The 22083-nt window shown below is 53.9% G+C and overlaps 1 protein-coding gene across 1 annotated transcript in view; it reads right to left on the bottom strand.

Annotated features, from left to right (window-relative positions):
• LOC113180919 (calmodulin-binding transcription activator 1) overlaps positions 1-22083 on the bottom strand; it is a 687512-nt gene that overhangs the window by 478768 nt on the left and 186661 nt on the right. The window contains exon 2 of the mRNA XM_026386127.2: positions 16500-16567. The gene's annotated coding sequence lies outside the window, so the exon portion shown is untranslated. The remainder of the gene's footprint in view (positions 1-16499; positions 16568-22083) is intronic.

Genomic DNA, 22083 nt, shown 5'->3' with positions numbered 1-22083 from the left:
GAATCAGAAGCTGTGGCTTGTGGATGGATCAAAAGACAGGCTGGTGTGGCCCAGGGCCCGTGTCGATCGCTCCTTTACCCTCCCAAGTGAACTTGGACCAAAAGACGGAGGGGCCAAAGCGCCTACGTCAAAGTAGCCTCACGTGGCTGGCGCTCGATGCAGGGAACACGCAGTGCCTTCTGTTTGTTGCAGTTTTGAAGCATAAAATATATTGCTGAAGTGCGAGAATCCCATTAAAGGTTAATTATGAGAAACTTAAAGGTTATTTTTGCATATCTCACCTCTTGGACAAAAGCCGCTTCCTCGTTACCATGTTAGAATATAAATTAATCTGTAAGGCATTTAAAATGCCACAAACTCTTTAACTTTATTATGATGTTAAATATCATGAATAAATATGTGCTGCCCTGGCCTGTCTGTGGGGGAGGTCGCGCCTGAGTCCTTCCTTCCTCTCAGTGTGGTCCTGGGCATCCTGCCTGAGCCACTCGGCCCCAGATCCTCTCTGGGCCAGCGGGGCCGAGTGGAGACCACGCTTCTCCCGGGAGCCTCCCTCGCTCCTCTTCCCATTGCTCTCTGCCCCTCTGGCCCCATCTGCTTGAAGGACCACACAGGCACAAGGCCAAGCATTCACCGCCGCCCACTGGAGCCCCGGGGGGAGCTCAGCCCTCGGCCAGCCACCATCCTCAGGCCCTGGGAGGCCCCTGGCCTGACCCAGCCTCTGTCTGTGCCTCTGACAGAGAAGGATGATTCCAGGCTTAATAAAGTTAGACTGGGTTTCACTGAATAATTCATCTGCACACGCTGCAATTCAGCAAGCTGCTGCTTCTTGCACTGATGCTAAACCAGCTCTCTGGGGTGAGCTGGGAGCCCAGTGTGCAAGGACCAGAAGAGACTGGCTGCACAGAGAGGAGGTGGTGAGGCTGGCCGGGAGGGCTGGCACTGACGGGGAGGCGGGGAGCATTGACACCTTCCACTGCACAGCCCATAAAGCCAAGCTGCCCCCCCATGCAGGAAGTGAGGTCTGGAAAGTGGGGGAGGTCAACAAAGTCCCTGGGTCACATGAGAGCAGTGGAAAAGAGCCCTAGAGATCTGGAGCCCAGAGAAACCCTGCAGCCAACGGGGAGACTGCCTCCCAGAGGCTGTGACCTCGACCCTTCATGTGTCAAGATCAAAAGTGAGCAAGGAGGAAAGTCGCCCTCCAGAATGTGCCACCACAAAGGGAAAGGGACAGAGGGGCAAGGAGGTCGGCGTATCGAAAGCCAGTACATCTGCTGGGTACCTATGGAAGAAGGATCTAGAACCCAGACAGAAAGGCGCTCAGATCTGGGCTCAGCTTCCAGCTCGGCTACTATCCGTCAGGTGATCAGGTCACTGAAGTCTTCATCTCTGACTGCTAAAGGGGAAGGTGATCTCAACTTTCACCAGTTACAGCAAGAAAAATCAGGGTGCCCCGGCCAAACTCTGTAAGGGGTCTAAGAGACTGATCAAGAGGTGGAAATTATCAAGATCATCTATAGAAACCTTGACGAAGGCACAGGAAAAGGTCAGCCTGGTCAGTCAGTGTCCCTTGTGGACACGTGGTACAATATCCTAGATGTAAGTAAATGGGTTTGAAGGAAGCCAGATGTGAGAGCCATCCAGGGACCAGCCCAGCAGCCGAGGGCTCTGTTCTGCACCAAATACACCTGCTTCCACGTCACCCGGGTACCAAAGCAACCCCCAGCCTCCCCCACATAGGCTCCAGCTAAGGCACCCGTAAGAGGAAGCCACCTCCCACCAGAGAGGTGCCACAGTCACCTGAAGACAGAGGGACGCAGTAGCCATACCACATAAGGGCTGTTTCCTGGTGCCACCCCCTTCCTCATGCTACCCCATCCCCCTTCACGGCGGCCGGCAGGTATTCATGAACCATCTCATGGGCTCAGAGAGGTGAAGCGACTGTCCCCGTACACCTGCTATCCCGAGTCAACATCATTCTCCTGGCACAGACAGCAGAATGAAGATGGGCTTAATTCTTAAATTAGACCAGACTGCCTGCTCAGGGAAGCCCTTGGGAGTTTCTTCTCAATAGAAATTTCCATAAAACCCAAGATGGCCGCGTCCTAATCCCGGGAACCCGTATGTTAGGTCACATGGCAGAGGGGAATTAAGGTGGCAGGCTGAGTTAAGATTGTAAACTGCTGATCTTAAGCTGGGAGGTGATTCTGGATTATCCAGATGGGCCCAGTTAAATCACTTGAAAAGTGATTTAAAGGAGGACAGAGGCAGGGGTGGGAGACAGAGATTCTGCAGGGCTGGCTCTTAAGATGGAGGAAGTGTCAGGAGCCAGGAAGGTGGGTGGCCTCCAGCAGCTGGACAAAGAAGGGGAGGATTCTCCTCTGGTCCCCCAGAAGGAGCGAGCCCTGCTGCTCCGTGGTTTGGGGCCACGAGACTCCACTCGTGGGCATACAGAACCCTAAGCTAGTAGGTGGAGTTGCTGCAACCCCCTCACGCCCCGGGACTTGCTTCCGAGGAAACAGGAATGGGGGTCCCTCAGGAGTCCCTCGCTGGGAGGGGCCAGGAGGTCGCTTTCTGTGGGCTCAGGAAGAGGACCAGGCCTCAGGGCTCATGGACAGGCCTCGGCAGCAGCACCGACCTTCTGAGATCAGAGGCGGCCAGCTTCCGTGAACAGGCAGGGTCCAACCCGACTTCGAAGAACACTCACTCATCTGCCTCTCGGCGAGCAGCCCTGTCTGTGAAAGTGACGCCGTCCTCCCCGGCTGCTGATTGACTATTACGACAGGGGCCCCACGCTCCCCTGCAGCAGGGCTGAATAATTCATAGCCACAGAAGGCAAGAAGCTGAACTGGGTCAGGCTGGCCCGGCCTGCTGGAGCGATTCAGCTACTAGGTCATTTTCAAACAAAAGGGATGAGCCGTTGTGAGGATTAATTATGGGCTCCTCGACTCTCCTGAAGCACAGTGGCTAAAAATCATTGCAAATCGATGTCTATTAGACTGCCTCTGAGCATGCCAGCCCTCCAGGAAAAGAAACTGGGGTGGGGGCCGAAAATCCTAATGGGCTGCGATAAAGGTTACACCGCCCAGAAAATGCGTCCTGCTCCTTGTTAACAGGACGCCCCCAGCAGCGACTGGAAGCCAGTGCCTGGGTGGTATCAAGATTCCACAGGCAAATTAAGCCATCACCTGGAGCCCCAGAGCGCTACAGAAAGGGACCGAATGAACCACCTGAAAGTCAGGTAAGCTGGATGCAGGAGCGCCCAGCCATCTCGAGCTCCTTTCCAGAAGGACCTGTGCCCCTCCCTAGCCCACCAGAGGCAAGAGTGTCACAGGCCACGTCTGCCCCAGAGGAGCCAAACAGAAGATGTGGGGCTAAGCCCACCCCCACCCACCAATAAAAATGCCCCGTCAAGCCCACCCCACACTAGGCTTCAGACCCAGCTGTCACCCCTCTAAGTCACCCATCTGGAGGCCAGGTTCTATCTGAGAAGGACATGGCTAGGCTATAGAACTGTCCCCAACTGTGTGGGCCACACAGTCTCCAAACACAGAGGACTCAGCCTTCCCGCCCTGGCGGGCATGGGGATGATGGAACCCTTTTTGATGATAGCATCTGACTCCTGGTCTGGGGCACGGTAAACACAGACCACATAGGATGACAAAGGGACTGTGACCCCAGTGCTGTCCAATCAAGAGCCATGTTAGGAAGGTCTTCATTTTGTTTCGGTAGTGGGGATTGAACCCAGGGGTGCTTCACCACTGAACTACATTCCCAGCCCTTTTTATTTTATTTTGAGACAGGCTCTCCTAATGTTGCCCAGGCTGGCCTCAAACTTGCAATCCTCCTGTCTCAGCCTCCCAAGTAGCTAGGAATACAGGTGGGGCCAGAGCGTCTGGCTAGGGCTTCTGAGGCTGAATCCAGCCCACAGAAAGAGTGTGTCATGGTTAGGGAGGTCTACCCTGAGCATTTATGGGTCCCACATCACCTTTCCACCATGAATCCAACCCAGCCTTTTTGGGGGGGTGGGATACCAGGGATTGGACTCAGGGCCCTCCACCACTGAGCCCCATTCCCGGCCCTATCTTGTATTTTCTTTAGAGACAGGGTCTCACTGAGCTGCTTAGCACCTCTCTTTTGCTGAGGCTGGCTCTGCATTCCGATTCTCCTGCTCAGCCTCCTGAGGCACTGGGATCACAGCCCGAGCCACCGCGCCCACAGTCCACCATCTTAAGAGAAGGAGAGTGAGCGTCAGAAACGGGGCAGCGCCTTGCCCAGCCTCAGTTCTGGGCCTGCCCCGTCCTGTGTGACGCGCGACTGTGGTAGGTGCCGCCTGAGTAGGCCCCACTGATCCTTGCTGCTGAGGGTGACCCTCGCACCGTCCCTTCCTTTGAGCACAGTTTGCACCCACTGGCTCAAACCTAAGAAACTGCAGCAGACGTGACAAGCCGTAGCAAACTCCCTCGTGTGACCAGTTACTATGGAATGTCCCAGGGCAGGGGGGGTGCAAAGTGCCTGGGTGAGGAGCTGGCTCTTGTGTGAAGGAAGAAGCCAGCATGATCCCAGCGACCCCACAGAGTGACCTTGCATATGCCCTGCCCGAGGTCCTGGGAGCTGCCTGGGTGCAGGGGGACTAACAGCTTCCAAATCAGATCCCAGCCTGGGAAGGCGCTTCAGCCTCCAGAGCCTGCAGGCACTCGGTGAATGGGGGTGGGCTGTGCCCTTGAAGTCAGCTCTTCAGGACGCCTGGTCGATCAGTGGGGTCGGCATGGCTATTTATCCATCCCCTATCCGACTGCCGGCAGCCGGGACACAGAGAAGACACCTTCGTGGCACCTCCTCCTGAAGCCATTCCCTCTGGGACGCCCAGATTTCACTGCATCTTGCATCCTGAGGCCTCTAGAACTCTATAATTGTTGATGCCAAAGCCACCAATTAATCTGCTCTCTGTGTGGTTTAAAGATGAGAAAAGTCCAAGTGTCGTCTCTCCTGTCCCTCATCAGGGCACATCAGCCCCCCACCACCACCAAAGTTCACGGTTTTCTGATGAAAATTCACCCTTACAAATGTTGCTGTGCTGTTTTGCCCAATGAAATCAATTGAATCCAATTGATCTTGGCCCCACTTTGCATTCTTCCTTACAGCTCTGTGTATGTGCACACACACGCACACACACGCACACACACACCCAGGCCCGCTGCGTGTGCTGTCTGGGAATTGCTCTCCAGTTATCTCAGATATGCGTGACTTGGCTCTCCAATTAGATCAGGGGCCATGTTGTTTCCTGCCTCTGCAACCTCATGGTGCCTACACAAACCTAGGCATGCAGCGGGCACTCAATAAAGGCTTGTTGACAAATGCTAGATGTTGTGGAATTACCTTCCAGTGCCCCCTCCCCTCCCTGAACCTGCCATCGCCGTCCCTGATGACGCAGGCTGCTGCTGGTGGTTCACACCGCCTCCCCAGAGGCAGCCACCTCCGTCCGCACAGCAGCAATAGAATCCGAACCTCCAAGTTAACTAGACTGCTCACCCGGCCCAGATCTAATCCCAGGGCTCCCCAGTCACACCAGAAAGTGAGATATGAAGCCATCTGCCTGTTGGAAGTCACTTTCCAAGCCAATTAGGATGATTTTAGGAAGGCAGCTCCATGAGATAGGATCACACGCGCTCCTCCGAGGCAGAGGCTTATGTGGGATCTGCTTCCTCCAAGCAAACAAGGCCCAGTGGACACTACAAGGAACACGGGTGACGTGGAGAAGCCGTCCAGGTGCCGCAGCTCGGGTGGTCGGGATTATTTTAAACCACGAAGAAAGACACTGAAGTTGAAAGAAGCACTGGAATGTGAGTCGGAAAGACCTGGGCTCTAGTCCAACCCTGCGGCTAATTAGCTGAGTGACCTTGGGCAAGCAACGTGGTCTCTGAGTCTGTTTTCTCACCCACGAATGGAGGAAAGCAGCAGCACAGAGCACTGGAGTGTGACGTGCTCTCTCCCCTTCCCCCTTCCTCCCTCTCTCCCCTTCCCCTTTCCTCCCTCTCTCCCTCCTCCTCCTCCTCCTCCCCAGCCTCCTCTCCCTCTGCCTCAGCACATTCCCCATCGGCATCACCTACTGGCAGGGCTGAGAGGACTGAGATGCCAGATCAGAAGGGGATTTGCAAGTCAGAAACCCGCCCGCAGGGTGTGAGAAAGCCTTCAGCACCCCTCCCTGGGTCTGCACTCTGAGCAGTTTTGCAAATTAACATGATCTGGAAGAAATCAGATAGAAAACAAATAAAAACAGAGGCTGCCCTTAACCCTTGACTGAGAGCATTGACAGAGAGGAAATCCGGGCGCACACTTCCTAGAGCTCTGCGGGGAAACCCAGGGTTACCTTTGCATGATTTGAGGACATTCACTCATCATTTCTTCACCTGCATCTACACCCACATGGCATCTGAGCTGAGCTAATAATACATTGTCTTGCAATTTGCAAACAAACAACAAACAGTTCAAAGCAAGAGCCAAGCTCAGTAGAAGGCAGGAAGGGGCCAAGGAAGGGGCAAGGCTCTGCCCTCCTCCAGCCACTCCCACAGCCACCTAGGTGCCTGTCCTGGGGAAGTCCCCATCAGACCTGAGGAATTTTCCTAAACTGATGGCGACATGTTTTCTGTGAATTCAGAACATATTCCGGAGGATGAGCCCTAACTTTCTGGCAAGGGGTAAACTCACAAAGCAATGACCTTAACTTAGTAAATTAATTCCAAAGCACAATTGTTTTCAATCTTCATTTAAAATCAGCCTTAGTTAATCTAGATTTAATGACATAGGAAATGAAAATTCCCTTAATAAAATAAGTTATGAATATTTATCATCCCATTTTACCTGAAAATTGAATAATTCATCAATTAACTTTACTATTAATTATTTAATGCAAAATTAATAAACTGCAAAACTCATACGTATCCTTGCAGACCCTCTGGCACCAGCTAAGGAAATTAAGCTCCAGAGAAATGGCGCGACTCTGGGCAGCCCCAGGCACACTGACTGGACGCACACCTGGGGTTAAGGCCAGGATGCCTCCCTCAAAACAGACCCAAGGCACTTCCCCAGGAAGTGAAGGGAGAGAGCTCCTGCTCACCGTGCAGTTCTGTACGACAGCCAAAGAACCCGCAGTTGGCAGCTATCTGCAGAGTGTGTCCCCTGCATTCTGTTATCCATCGGGTCTCCCTGTCACCAACATTTTTCTAACATACAAAGAGAGACTAGCTGAGCCAACAGCCCTTCCATCTAGATGTCACCAACCAGGCACAGCCAGAACCCCGATTTCAGAAGAGGGACAGAGCACACAGAGAAGAGAGAACAGAATGCCAAGGGGAGGATGTGGCATCAGGCAAACACTGAGTACCTGAAATTCGGGGAGCCAAAGCTTTGGGCCATGAGCTGTTGGCACCAGTTCCTCAGGGTGGCCCAGCTCCCTTTCTGTGCTACCAGCTAGTTCTTCTGTGGCCAGACTCCACTGTGTCTTCTCATGCTGCCAGAGAGACAAAACCTCAGTTTTCCCATCAGTAAAATGGACATCTGCGAAGGGACCTAAAAACACCCGGGTTCCTTCCTACTTCCACTCTCGTGTTTCCAGTCCTTCCTCCAATTCTCCACCTCCAGGGGCAGCCGGGCTGCGGTGTTAACCAGCGCGCTCACTGAATCCCCCATTCAGAGAGTGCCCCAGGAACCTGCCACCCTCAGCACCATCCTGACCTTGGCCTGTCTCCAGGGCTCTCCTAACCTCACCCCCACGACCTCCAGCTATAAGGGCTTGCGGTCCAGTCTTACGCCACCAACGCCTTCCTGCCTCAGCTCTGTGCAGGCCACACAGCCAGGGGTGACCAGCTCCCTGTGAACGTGTGCACTCAGCAGAGCTCTGAGCAAAGCTCAGCCCTGGGGAAGCAGCACGTGACCATTCCCCTCCCGCCCGCCCCTTCCCTGGACTCGTCTCTCATGGCACCTCCTCAAAATTGTACTCGTGGCAGTCTAGCCCTCTTGGTCACCACCCTGTCCCAATGCCCAGAGCAGCACCAGGCACAAGAACTCCAGTAATTCACAGAACAAGTCAAAAAGCGAACGCTGCCCAACAACTGCCCAGGAAAGATTTGGGGCCGCGATTCAGGAATAAAAGGGCTTACTATCACCCTGGGAGGGGCCAGGTCCTTTCCCCAAACAGCACTGTCCGCCCCAGTCTGGAGGCCGCATCTCCCAACACTGGGAACTGGGTTAATCACATGAACCCCTGACAGAGGAGGCAGACGGGCCCGGACCCGTGGGTGTGGCACTGTGTGCAGATGGCGCATTCATGTGGGCTGCAGACGCAGCACCATGTCCTCCAAGTTTGCCCTCTGACTTTCCCCAAGCCTGGCAGAGAGGATCCTGACCTCAGCCTAGGCACCAGCTGCCATCTTGCACACAGATTCAATTTCACTAGTCAAAAACCTTGTGCCTGCCAAGTGGCCAGGAAGAGCACAAAGGTGTGTGCCAGAATTCCCAAGATCCTGGGTGGGGAACGAGGGGCAGTCACAGAGCACACCCAGGAATGCTTCAGTGAGTTCCCTCATGGGCACCACCAGGACTGTCCCCTCCGGGACAAGCCAGCCCCATCTCCCCCAGAGTCACCTCAGACTAAACGGCTTAATTAACTGGAAGTTCCCCACTGGGTGAGGTCAGAAACAGCCAGGACAGAAGGATTAATTTTTTTGGAGAAATTTTCCTCTACCCAAATGAGCACCTGCTTATTAAATCATAGAACGAATGGAAGGAAATTTTTCCCCAAAACACTTTCTTACAAGAGAACACTGTCCCACTCAGGAAGAGGTGTGTGTGTGTATGTGTGTGTGTGTATGTGTGTGTGTGTGTGTGTGTGTGAGAGAGAGAGAGAGAGAGATTTATGTGTGTCTATATGAATATGTGTCTGTACTTTGTATGCGTGCATATATTGTATGCTGTGTATTTGTGCCCACATATGTGGACATAGATGTGTCTCTATGTTTCATGTCTGTGCCTGACCATGTATGTATTATATGTGTGTATGTGTTCTACTAACTTGTGTGTATGTGTGTGTGTGATGTGTGCACATCGACACACATACCACACCAAGCTAAGGTTCAGGTGGAAAGCGGGATATGCAGTAGAATTTAAGAACCAGAAAAGATTTCCTTCCTTTCTCTTTGGTTTATTTTGAATTTTTTAGACAGCTCCATAATAAAGGACTGTGGAAAGTCTAAGAATAGCAAAGCCAGCAATACCTCCCAGCCAAGCTGAGAACAGTGGGAGAATCTCCAGCCCAGAATACCCAGATGATTTGGTAATTACTCATTACACAGAAACTTATGAATTGCAAAAGGAGGTTTGTTGAGAGAACATGCCTTCCCACCTTGCAACTCTTAGGGCCTGCGGGCCAGCTCCCTTTCCCCGCAGCAAGCCCTGATTTCCTAGGTCTGCACTGATCCAGAGGAATCACCACAGATGTATGTGTTTATTTTTAATAAAATTAAAATAATAAAAGAAAACGCGGACAGGAGTCAGAAGCTCACAGCCGTCTGAACCCAGAGGAGCTATAGACACCAACATCGAGGCGGCTGCGGGCTGCCACCAGCACATCCAGCACTTGCACCCCTGGCTCTGAGGAGTGGGGTGAAGCCAACCCTCAGTCCTCCTGCCAGGGCCACCAGCACACACGGCTGCCACTGCCACTTTAGCAACCAGCTAAGCACCACTGCGGGCACCTGATGCTCGCCCATCCTCCAAGCCCAGAGCCGTGTGGGCTGCAACCCCTGGCTAGGCAGCCAATGGCCTGCCTCGGCACTCTTCTGGACCCAGGGGCCACCAGGACACTCTCCTGGTCACTCTGTATTCTGTGATTCCCAGTGAAGAAACCGGACCCAGGACAGACCCACTTCCACCTGGAGCTGAGACCCCCTGGCATGGTACAGACGCTCCCAGACACTTCATCAGGATCCGGGTCATAGCCAGTTCCCTGCCCCATCCTGGAAACACATACAAACAGCATGACAGGCGCCTGGCGGTCGTTCTCAGGCCGCCAGGGCTCTGGGGGTCCTTCGGGCTGCAATTGCTGTTTGGGTAATGGTGACAGTATGGACAGGGTTGGATTTGCTCCGTGCATTGGGCACATGTTGAAATGCCCGCAACATGACACGACATTCTGTTAATTTGAGAGCAGATCCCCAAGTCAGGGTAAGCGAAGGTCATCATGTTGAATGATGGCTGGCCCCGTTTTCACTTACGGTTCTGCAGAACAGAGTCCCTGAAATGATCAGGGTGTGAGACTGCCCTCACGGACTTGGGCCCCAACAGCGTCCCCTACACCCACCCCACACACACAGGGCCAGTCGCCTTTCCCACCCACTCTGCCAACAGGACACCTGAAAAAGAGCTACAGAATAACTCTGAGAATTATTTTAATTATGGAAAAACACATGTGACATAAAATTTACAACGTTAACTATTGTAAGTGGACAGTTCAGTGGCACTAAGCGCCTCCATCCACTCCAGAACTTTTTCCTCTTCTCCAACAGAAACTGTCCCCCTAAACACCAACTGCCCACCTCCCCCGCCCGTCACCACCACTGTGAGTCTTCAAACCTGGCCACTCCGATGCCCCGTAGAAAGAGACCCCTGCAGCACCTGCCCTCTGTGCCAGCTCTGCACTTCGCACAACACTGGGCTTCGTCCGCGTGGTAGGAGGGGTCTGGGTCTCATTCCTTTGTAGCTCTGGGGACTTTTTAATCATCCAAATGATGTCTTCATACTAATTTTTTCACTTCTACTCTGGCCACTCAAAAAGCCTCATTAGGAATGAGGACTTCTTTAGAAAAGCCCGGCCCCTATCCCAAGGAGGTGGTGCCTCAAAGGTGGCCACAAGGTCACATCCCTGCACTGCTTACACTGAAGCTGGGCAAAAGCAATGCCAGAGGTATAGGCCTGCACTCACAGACTGGCACTAGCCCCTGGCTCTGAGAAGTGGGCCCCAGGGCTCTAGGGAAAGGAACCCTCTGCTGTAGCACCGGATGCTGGCCCCCTCTCCTGGGCAAGCTGCTGTGTGCAATGACTGCAGGCTGCCCACCCACCCGCCCCAACAAAGGGACAGTAACATGACCTTGCCCTTGGAGACCTGGCCCCCTCCCTGGGAGGCAAGACTCCCATACTGAGGACATCCAAGTCATGGAGCAGGTGCAGGCTGTGGACAAGAGGAAGTGCTGGTTCAGAAGGTTCCAGCATGGGTCGGATGGCCATCAGGCACCAAAACTAGGTCTGTGGCCGAGTGAAGGCAAAAGTGGGGACAGGGAAGATATGTCCAGAGAGAGTAAGCACCTCCCAGCTGTGGAGGAGGGGCAGGTCGAGACAGAATGACCACGATAAGTTCATCAGTGCGGTACCGGGGAGCTGGGTCCAGCACACAGCAAGGCCTGAGGTCCGGGAGAAGCATTTTAGGGGGGCACAAACAGTGTTTTAGGAAAGGCAGAAGGAGCCATCCTAGAAAGGAGGGGCCAGAGCCACCTCGGCCACCCCAGGGTCGCAAGCGTGGGGACTCCGCAGGGAAGGCAGGGCTGGTGGGCACTCACTAGACCCAGGGCGCAAAGGGAGCGAGGAGTCCTGGGGAGCACTGTGCTCTGGCGTCCTTAAAAAGGAGACAGCCCTCCTGGGAACCAGAGAAGTCAGAAGAAGCAGGCCAGCGGGGCACCAGGGAAGAGGGAGGAGCCAGGAGGAGTCTGAGATCCACAGACATCCAGGCGCCCAAGGAGGCTGGCGACCAGCCGCAGACCAGACCGCGGCAGACGGCTCCAGGCACTTGAAGAGCCAGGACATGGGTCAAGAAAACCCAGGAGCAGGGTAGCCCGGATGCCCCTGCACTCAGGGCTGCTTCTCCTCCTTCCCTTCCACCTCCTGCTACTCTGGTTTCACTGCTTATTGACGAAGCAGCATTTAGTGTTCATTATAGAAGATTCTATTACTAGACCTTAGTGCATCAGTGTTAAGGTGCTATCTGTATCAATCCAATTAATTAATTAGACAATTAATAGCATTTTCCAGCCTCCTTCTAGCTGGTACAGCAGGATTCCTGGGAAGGATATGCCTTCCCTTCGATCTAGAGGCTTGCGTGTCCACAGAAGGTTCTCCGTTTCCCAGGGGAAGAGAAATGAATGGCGGGGATTGCTCAGTTTTGCATTTGCTGCCTGCACCCTGCTCAGCTCTGCTGCAGCCCCAAGGTGGAGGGGCCTTGCTCCATGACAGTGTGTGTTCTGCATGGCCTCTGCCTGGGAGCCAAACCTGGTCCCAGAGAGGTGCAGGAAGCCACTGGCTGCTATGCCCAGGCCACACTCGCCCACAAAGGGAGGCCCTGCCCATGCTGCCTGGGTCTCTGGGCTGGTTCAAAATTCATGAACGGAGGTGCAGAGGGATGGTGGAGCCATATCCTGGCTACCATCAGGTCCCCATACCCACTCTGGGCAGTGGAGGTACAACATGAGGGGCAGGTTAGGGGCTCTGCAGGAAGATCATTCTGGGTTCAAGTTCCAGCTCCAACACCCTCTGTGCAGCCCTGGGAGGGGGACCTCCACCTTCCCAGCCCTGGTAATAAACTTAAACTTAGCATGTAGCCTAGAGCAAATGCCCAGGACACAGTCCTGGTCAGCTGGCCAATGCTGGTGCCAGATAGGCCAGAAGAAATAACACGAGGAAGCCAGGGCTCTTCCTGCACAGACGCAGACGCAATTTTTTACCTTGTTCTTGCTCATTTCACAAATATGTGTCAAGGGCCTATTGTGCATCTGGCTCTGCTCTTGGTGCTTGGGGTACCCTGCAAACCACTCCATCATAAGATCCCTTTCCTGTGGTAGTCACACCTGAGGGGCCAGACATGAATCAACCAACCAACAAAGCAACGGTGAAACGCAAAGTGCCTCAGGTGGGTTGAGCCCTGAGAACCAGGCAAAGAAGAGGGAAGGGTCCTCTGTGTGGGAGGGGCATGGGGTCAATGAGGAGACAGACGGATCTGATAGAGGAGACAGATGGATCTTCCAGACAGAGGGAGGATGCTCTTCATGTCAAGATCCCAGGTTCACTGGGCAGGGCAGGGAGTGTGGCATTCAGCTAGCTCTCCAAGAGGGATTATCATTGTGCTGAGCACACAGCAAGTGCCAAATAAAGACATCCTGAAGGGTGATGTTTCAAGATGAAGGTCCCAGCTGCTGATAGCACAGTACAGTGGCATGAACACTCAGCACTTGGTCCTGGGGCAGCAGCACAGCTGCCCCAGCCCCAGCCCTGGGACTCCCTGCAGTAGGCCTCCTTATTAAACAGGTGAGCTGGCTCCGGGGCCCACTCTGTAATTAGGGCAATAACTGAGCAAGGGCTCTATTTATAACCCCCAGCCCTCAGCAAGCCTTGGAGACAAGCAGTGGGTCCCTCTGCAGCTCCTATACCAACATCTATATGTGAACTGATTACAACAATTAATTTAATAGGGATTCCTCCACACAAACAATGTATCATTTTATTAAGAAACTCTATAAATGTCAGTGGTGCAATTCATTTTTATTAATTTTCTAAAATGAAATTAGCAGTGGCGGCGGTGGTGGCAAACAGAAGTTGTGCTGCCTTCTCATTCAGCAGAGTATTGGTGTCATTAATTCCTTAATACCAGGAGGCCGGTTTGTATGAACTCAGCAGTTAACTGCACCAATTAATTTCAATACCGGAGATGGGTGGGGGAGTCAAACCCAACTCAACAACTAATTTAGGAAGGTCCTTGAACAAGAAGGCAACTTTTCCTTCTCCAGGGACCCAAAGCTTTCAAGTGTAAACACTGAGAGCATATTATAATACTAATAGGACCGCCTAGCCCCACCCTCTGCCTTTAGGAAAAGAATTTGTCCTTCCAGGGCCTGGGGAAACTCTGGCAGATGCTTCCTGAAGTCTGGGCCTCTGGCAGGTTGGGGACTGCCCTTCAGACAGAGGAACTGGGACACCTGTGAATGACGGACCCTCGCAGGTGCAAAGCAGGATCACAAATATCCCCTCATGCAGTCCTCCCATGGCTCTGTGAGGACAGGGTCAGCATAACTCACTTTCTACATGAAGAAAAAACAGTGGAGCTTTTGAAGGAGCTGAAATGATTTTCTTACTGTCACAAAACTACTGAGTGACAAAGCCAGGGCTCAAACCCAAGCCCGTCGATGTGGGAACCCACATTTCCTCTCCTCCCTGCATGCACTGTGTCTTGGGACAGTAAGTCTCTTGCTCCTTTTACAGTCCAAAAAGTCCCCGAGTGACATCCACTTCTCAATCAAGACCCAGATTCTGGAGGCTGGGAGGCGGTAAAACCCTCGCCTTGGATGTGCTGCAGTGCTGTAGTCCACACCAGTGCGCATGTCTGAAGCCGGCACACTCCGGAGAGCCTTGCTCAGGCTCAGGAGAAGCTCTTTCCTCCCACTCAGACTGGAGGGGCCTCTCATGGAGGAGCCAAGAGCCTTGGAGAGGCTGGAGGCTGCAGAGACAGGCACCAGTGCCACCAGGAAACAGCACACACCTCCCTCTCCCCAAAGAACCTAGGCCAGGGCTTCTGGAAGGGAGTCCAGCCCGGCACATGCCATGGCCTGTGTTCATCCCTCACCTGTGTTCAAACAGCGAGTCGGAAACTGGGGGGAGCCCAGCAGCATGAGTTCTAGCAAGTCCTGCAGCTAGCTCTGATGGCCACAGGCTGCGGTGACTGCCCTGGAAGCTGCCCTCAGAAGACAGAAGAGGACTGGGCTGGGTTTCCCACAGTCTGGGCTGTGGCTGAGTCCACCAAATGGCAGACTGTGTCACCATGACTCTGCACTCCCGACTCCTGCCCCTCCTCAGAAGAATGTCCTTCCCGGCCCCATTCTTGCTGGGGTTGGCCATGGACTTGCTTTGGCCGTGGATCGGCAAGCCTGCATGACACCCAATGCCACGTCCAGACAGGGGTTTTAGCTTCACCCGCATTTGCTGCCTCCAGCTTCTCAGCCGCTGCCTCTCCCATGAGAACCAGTTGTCCCAGACAGCGGGAGCTTCCCCAGCCTAGGTCCTAGAACAATATGCATGGAGCAGTCCTGATCCAAAGCCACAGGCAATCACAGACCCACAAGCAGGAAATAAAAGTTTGTTATTATAAAGTCACTACATTGGGGGTTGTTTCTTACGTAGCATTACCACAGCAACAGCTGACTGATGTAAGCCATTTGGTTTTATAGCAAGGAGAGTCACAGCTCCAGAAGGCTGAGGTGCTAAGGACACCTGCAGAGGGACTCTTCTCCATGTCTCAGGCTGCAAAGTCACATGAGTCAGAGCCACCCCAGGGGAGGGGGATTTCAGCCACTGATCTCCCTTTCCTCAATATCCCTAACCTCCAAATGGAACATTCTGCCCTCATCTAAAGGATGCTAACCAGGAAACCCCTGAGCTGAGGAAGCTGGAGTTTAAAATACCTCTTGAATAAGTGAACATTCTCAAGGGGCAGATCTTTCCTCCCTGGCTCAGCACATAGCCGAGTCAGGCTTGTGACCAAGGGTGCAGAGGACCCATCTCACCCCTACCCTGGTTCCAGCTAGCGATCCCGGAGACGCTGTGCCTCTGTCCAAGGAGACAGCCTGAGCACTCCACTCTTAGATTCCCACCTGCAGGCCAGTCACCCCGCAAGCCACACCGCAGCTGACACCCTCAGCTAACAGACAGCTGGCCTGTCACCGCCAGTGGAAAAGTTGTGGCCGTTGGAAGAGAGTGGCCACACATTTCTGAAGCTCTAGAATGTAACACACCAAAAATAAAAACTTCAGAGTTGGCGAGGAAAGCAGCTGCCTTTAACATAAGCGCTGATCCCAGCCACACTTCCCCGCCGCCCAGCGGCAGCCTCTGCTGGCAGGACTGGGGCAGCGGTGTTGGCGACAATTCCCTCGGTTCCCAAGTGGCAAGCGAAGTTAAATGCTTGTGGCAGTTAGTAGGTTCAAGGACATTTACTGCATAATAAACCACAAACTCAGCCACTGCTTCTGATTTGGGGAGCTTCTCACCTGAAATCAGGAGCAAGTCGACTTGCAGTGTGTAAAACACATTGAAATGAAAGTGGGCAGATGAGCCAGTTTCTCTTTTAAAGGTACATTTTGGGAGAATACTAGTGGCAGGGGGGCACTTTCCCAAAATAAACTCCCCTGCAGCCCCTGCCTAAAATGGCTCCGGAACCCAGGGGAAGGGTCCAGCCCTGGCCATCAGCACAGGTGCTCGAGCGCTCAGAGGCAGCGGGGCCATTCTGAGTCCATCTGGTTATACTGGCTACAACGGCCTGGGCAGTTAACGGCACCTCGGAGCCACAGGCTACCTGGCACAATGTGGCGTTTTCCACCTGTTGCCTGAATTGACTGGCCAGATCAGGTCACCCATGAAAGTCAACCAATCCATTCACTGTAAGTAGCGGAAAACGGCAAGATCCGGGGCCTTACCTTGTCTTAGGGGACGTGGTTAGCCATTCTTCGTGTTTCTCAAATGTTATTAAATAAGCTGCAATTTCCTGAAACAGAAGAATAAAGAGATAATAACAACAATTAGCTCACGCTGGACCCTGAGAAGTAAGAAAGCTTTGTCGCTGCCAGCCGCGGTCTTCCTCTGCCAGGCTGGACTCCGTCTCTGCCAGGAAAATGTGCCACCTGGACGCGGCTTCGATTTGATTTTCCAGTCCTGTCCACTGAACCTGCTTACGATAATGATCAAAGCACCGGGTTTCAAAAGAAGAGTCAATGGCAAGGACAAAAATATTTCTCTGTGGGAAGAAAACATCAGACACACTCTCAGGTTCTAAATGGCATTAATCTGAAGGAGGGAAAAGCACATGCCAACTACGGGTCTCCACCTGGGCAAGGTCGAGTGGAAGGTTTGGGCTGTTTTTCTGAAGCTTTGTCACAAGAGACGCCGCGTTGTCTCAGCTTGATTCCCAACCCCCTGAGCCAAATCACAGAAAGATTAAAAGGAAAAGAAGAGATAAAGCCTTATTCCAGAGAGAGGAGAGAGAGAAGTGAGTAGCCTTTCCCACTACTGATAACTTGATCTACTGAGCAGTGCTTCAGAGAAGAGCAATGTCAGCCGAGTTTAAGGCAAAGAGGGAGAAAATGTGGGCACCTGAAGGTAAATTAAATATTTATAAACACCACAGCATCACTGCAGATAGGATTACTGATTTATTAATAATTTCAGTAAAAAGCCAGTGGGTGACATCAGCATAAGTCATTGCTCCAGCTCTGAGGCATGATATGGCCCATTACTTCCAGCTCCAAACAGATCTGCTAACACGAAGTTGGCAGGGATCGTACGTTAAATTAAGGTTGGACTATACACGTTTCCCTCGATCCTGGTGGGGATACAACCCGGAGCTGCTGCCCTCGACTAGCAGGGAATGCAGAGCAGAGGCCTCCCTCCCTCTGTCCACAGCCAGGCTGCCTTAGAACGAAGCAGCCCGTCTGCCCAGGGCCAGCAGCCTCTGGGACTTGGACCTAAAGGAGTTGACACCTGTGACCACAGACACTACCCTTGGCCTTGAGAGAAAAGGAGGCACCACCACCAAAAACAGGAAGCAGAACAGTTAGCATAGAAAACACCACCGGGTCCCGCAGCCAGAAGGCCCGAGGCCCTGGTGGAGAGCAAGCCTCACAGAACGAGAACAGCCACTACCGAGAGGCAGCCGGTGACGGTCGCCCGGAGACTAGCCTGCACCAGGGACCAGGGAAGAAGCAGCCTACGGCAAGAACAGCTCCCCCATCGTCCAGGTTGCTGTCATCGGTTTCCACTACAGAAATCACAAATTAAGTCACTGACCAACCAGCACATGTCCTCTGTCCCTCAGCCTTTTCACAGTTCATTTACTCTCCTTAGGAAAATCTGCCCTCGGGGTCTTGCTGCAGGGGGGTGTCACCTCCTTTGGTTAGTCCTCTCTATTTCCCAATATATCTGGCTATACTCCCTGGAGTGTGGGTGCAGCGCCCCGAGTTCTGATTGCCTGGTTGTTTGGATAATATCCCATCCGACCACAGAAGGACAGGACTGTGCCATCACTGGTGTATCTCCGGGACTTACAGTGTCCTGGGGCCAGAGATGTTTCTCATAAACGTGTGTGAGACAGATGGCTGGAGGAGCGGGCGGATGGCGGGAAGGGGGTGGGCCTGGGGAAGGGCAGGCAGTGTGGAAATAAACACGCATTCGAAGGGTGTGTGTGCTTATTCTGAAGATAGCGGAAGTGAGAGCTCGAAAGCCCCCCCGGCACAGCAGTTTCTGGAGAGCACTTGCCAGTTATTTAAGCAACTCTTAAGTCGCTACAGGAGAAAGCAGCATGGGGTGAAGCGGGCACACACGGGCCGCAAGCAGTGCCAGCTCGGTACCAGCCCCACCGCTCACCAGCATCTGGCCATCATCCCGCACACAGCGTGGCTCTGCAGCCCCCACCCTGCTTCCTACGGAACTGAGAGAGTATCCCCTTCCAGGCCAGGGAATGGCGAGTCACAATACTCTGGCTGGCAAAGCCTGTCCCCAGTAAGGGCCCCTTTATCTCAGCGTCACCAGGTCTACATGATGTGAGCTGCCTGTCCTGAGGCCCCCGGTAAGGTAGCATGTGCCCAAATGGCCCCAGGTCAGAAGTGGCCCCTGTTGCTGGGTGTACCCCTCAGCCCCTCCCACCTCCCCCCCCCCCAGCAGACAGTGAAAGTCAACGTTAGGATAACTGCTCACCCTGAGGAGTACCTGCTGGCCTCCCTCTGGTTTCGCTAACTACTCAGAGCAGGGTGTGGATAGTGTGAACACAGTGTCTCGACTCTCTCCCCAAATCTCGGGAGACTTGGAGGAACAGGCTCATCAACTGGAACCCTCTGATCCATATCCTTGCCCAGCATCATGCCTTAGTGACCCGGAGATGGGGTGCACAGTGCAACCATCCAGCCACCCCTAGACATATTCTATTCTGATGACTCAGAGCATCCAGAGAAGACCTTCATTAACATCCTTCAGCCATCACTCAGCCCACCCAGCAAGGCTTCCCACCGCTACTGTCCTCCAAAGAGAAAGTCCCCTGTGCCACTTTTGAATTCAGAATGGATCTATCGACACTTATTGAGCACCTACTGTGTGCCGGCCTGTGAATGAGACCACAAGGAAGCCTGCAGCTAACGAGCTCACAGTCAAGGAGGGAACAGCACACACAGCAGCATCAGCACTGCCCAGGGTCAGCTGTGCTGAAGCTCTGGGTCACTCAGGGTCACCGAAGCTCTGACGAGCAGCTGTGCAGGCGAGCAGAGGCCCCAGGGAACACTGACTTAGGAGCTACCTGTGGCTGCCAGCCACTCCCTCCTCCCCAGACATACACAGCTGTTCCCAATCCATGGAACACTCACCCAGGACCCCAGGAAAAGCATCTGTCCCACTTAAGACCAGCTTCTCTGAGCCAAAGAAACCGACACCAACACCCAGTCCCACCTCTGCCATGCTCGAGTGGCCTGGACTTGACCACCAGTGACTGTCACAGGCTGTTAGTGGTCTTCAGCAGACCTGCAAGTGTCTGGGTCTCCTCTCCAACCCCAGCCCTTACTGGGGTTTGGCCCTCCTTACCAACTGGCAGCCAGGTCCAGGCCTGCCTCCTCAAAGCTGAGGAGCTGGTTGGGGAGATGGAAGAACACACCCAGTAGACATTTAATGGGGTAGAGAAACTTGAGAGCCATAAAACTTCAGAGTAGGGAGGGTCAGCTGGGCCAGGTGGGGGTGATTTGCAGGGTGGGGGTGACACTTCATCCTCTGTGTCATCACTGTCACGCTACCGTGGTGAAGTGTTGTCCAGGGTTGTGTCCTGCTCTAGGCCTTAATGGGGGATAATCCCATTTATTCTTCACAAGAAACTGTGAAGTAGGAACCATGCCCACTTCACAAGTGAGGAAACTGAGGCACAGAGCAATCAAGTGACTTGCCCAAGGTCACACAGCCAGTACCTGTAGAATTGGGACCCAGACCCATGTGGGATGCTTCCAGAACCCACACTCTGCCCACTGTCCTGAATTTCTTCAAGAACAGCAGGATTGCCTGGATGGAGCACAAAGGAAACGTGTGTAGACAGCCTCCTGCTCCCCACCGACTGCCCCTCCCTGCCCACCTCCCTGCAGCGGGCCACGAGTGCAGACTGAGCATCCCTCAATGCATCCCCCCTCAAGAGGACCAGGCCCCTTCCATCCGAGACCTGGTCTGCTTCTCGAGGTCATCTGCTGCAGCGAGTCCTTGTGTCGCTGGAGTAGGCAAGGCTGCTGGTATCCATGGAAGCTCTGCTGAAGAGTCTTTTCAGGCAGAGGAGACGCCCCAGCTGAGAGCAGAACAGCTGTGAACAGCAGGGTCCAGCCCCTCCTCCCCTGAAGCTCTGCAAGCCGAGAGCCCGAGGAGGACACGCGACAGAGATCAGAGCAGCTCCTTTCTCCAGGGAAGACTGAGGCCCAGGGAAGGGGAAGCTTTTGCTGAGCCCAGCCGGCTCCGGGCCCCGGCGTCCCAGCGCCCAGCCCAGGCACCTCCTTTCCCGCTCACTCGCCACCTCTCAGAATCAAGTGTGGCTCAGAAGATTCACAGGAGGCGCAAGCAAGAGCAGAGGAGGCTCCAGAGAAGAGAAAACAGGTACTCAAACCAAAGCACAGGCACAAGTGCTCAGAGCAGCATGGATCGCAATGGCACTGGCCACCCAAGTTCCATGGACGCATGAACACACGGGATGCGTACATCTAGTAGAAGGTCATTCGGACGTGGTGCTGTGACACGGATGGACCCTGAAAATGTCATGCTAAGAGAGAGCCAGGCACTAGAGGCCACGAACTGTATGAGGCCACCCACTTGAAGCGTCTAGAAGGGCAAATCCAGAGAGCGAATGCCAGCTGGGGATTGGCAGGGGCTGTTGGAAGAGGGGCCTGGGAGTGACTGCATCTCTATTGGAGTGACAAAGATGGCAAGACCTGGATGGCAGTGACAGCTGCATAATACTGTGGATGTGCTAAACATCATGGGTGGTAAGTTCTCTGTTATGTGTATTTCATCACAATTAAAAAAGAGAAGGAGCGAGCATGGCGTCCAGCCCGGTGAGCTCTGGCTGAGGGGACCCCCAGCCTACCCGGCCCACAGACAGGCTGAGCCCAAAGGGCCACACTCGCCACCAGCCAGCCTCCTCCAGTGCCCTGGCTCTGGGCACCCTTCTCTTCCTGGACCCTCAGTACTGCACCGCAGAGGAGAATGGCTCGACTGTCAAGATGAGGAAAGTCGCTGCAGGTGCCAAAGCAAAGACTGCCCAGCCTGCAGATCTTACACGTTCAGTTTGTCCTTTGGACATTCCAGTAGAAAAACTGCTTCCAAAATATGTTGCCTGTGTGTGGCCGCAGCCAGAGAGCCACTGTGGCAGAATCTGCCAGCCTGGGGAAGGTCCCCGCAGACCAGGGAGGCAGGTGGGCCCTTCCTGGAGGCACTGACAGAGCCTCATCAGGAAGGGCAGAGTGGCAGGACTAAGGGTGGCAAGGCTGTCCTGAGCTCTGCCTGGTCACTCCCCCACCCCCACACGGGGGACCCTACACATCCAGTCGCAGCTCAGGCCCACAGGCTCTGGAAGGTTGCAAGCCCGTGCCAGAGGTGAGGGCTGGAGGATCGCCCACTGAGGCCACCTGGCTCCTCCGGCCCCCTCCCACCCAGCGCCTGTGCACCAGCTCTGCCCCCAGGGCCTGGAGGCCCTGTTCATAGCACAGTCCTGCAGGTGTCTTCTACTCCTCACTTCCCTGTGATCTCCAGTTTCTGGAACCTTCTCGCAATGGCCGCAGCACTCTGGGACTTCTAGCTCCCAGTGCCTTCTGTCACGAGCCTGTGTGTGTGGTGATCCTCCCTTTGTGGTTGTGCAGTGTCCAGGAGGGGCCACCTCAGGCCCTGTGTCCACGCAGAGCCCTGCACTGCCCTTGTATCCAAAGATGTCTGCGGACTCCATGAAGTTGAATAAGGGAAGGCAAAGTCCTCTTCCAAAATGAGAGTGTCCAGCTCACC

Source organism: Urocitellus parryii, chromosome 11, assembly GCF_045843805.1.
Source record: "Urocitellus parryii isolate mUroPar1 chromosome 11, mUroPar1.hap1, whole genome shotgun sequence".
NCBI lineage: Eukaryota > Metazoa > Chordata > Mammalia > Rodentia > Sciuridae > Urocitellus > Urocitellus parryii.
The sequence above is the reverse complement of the archived record's forward strand: the minus strand, read 5'-3'. Positions and strand labels throughout refer to the sequence as shown.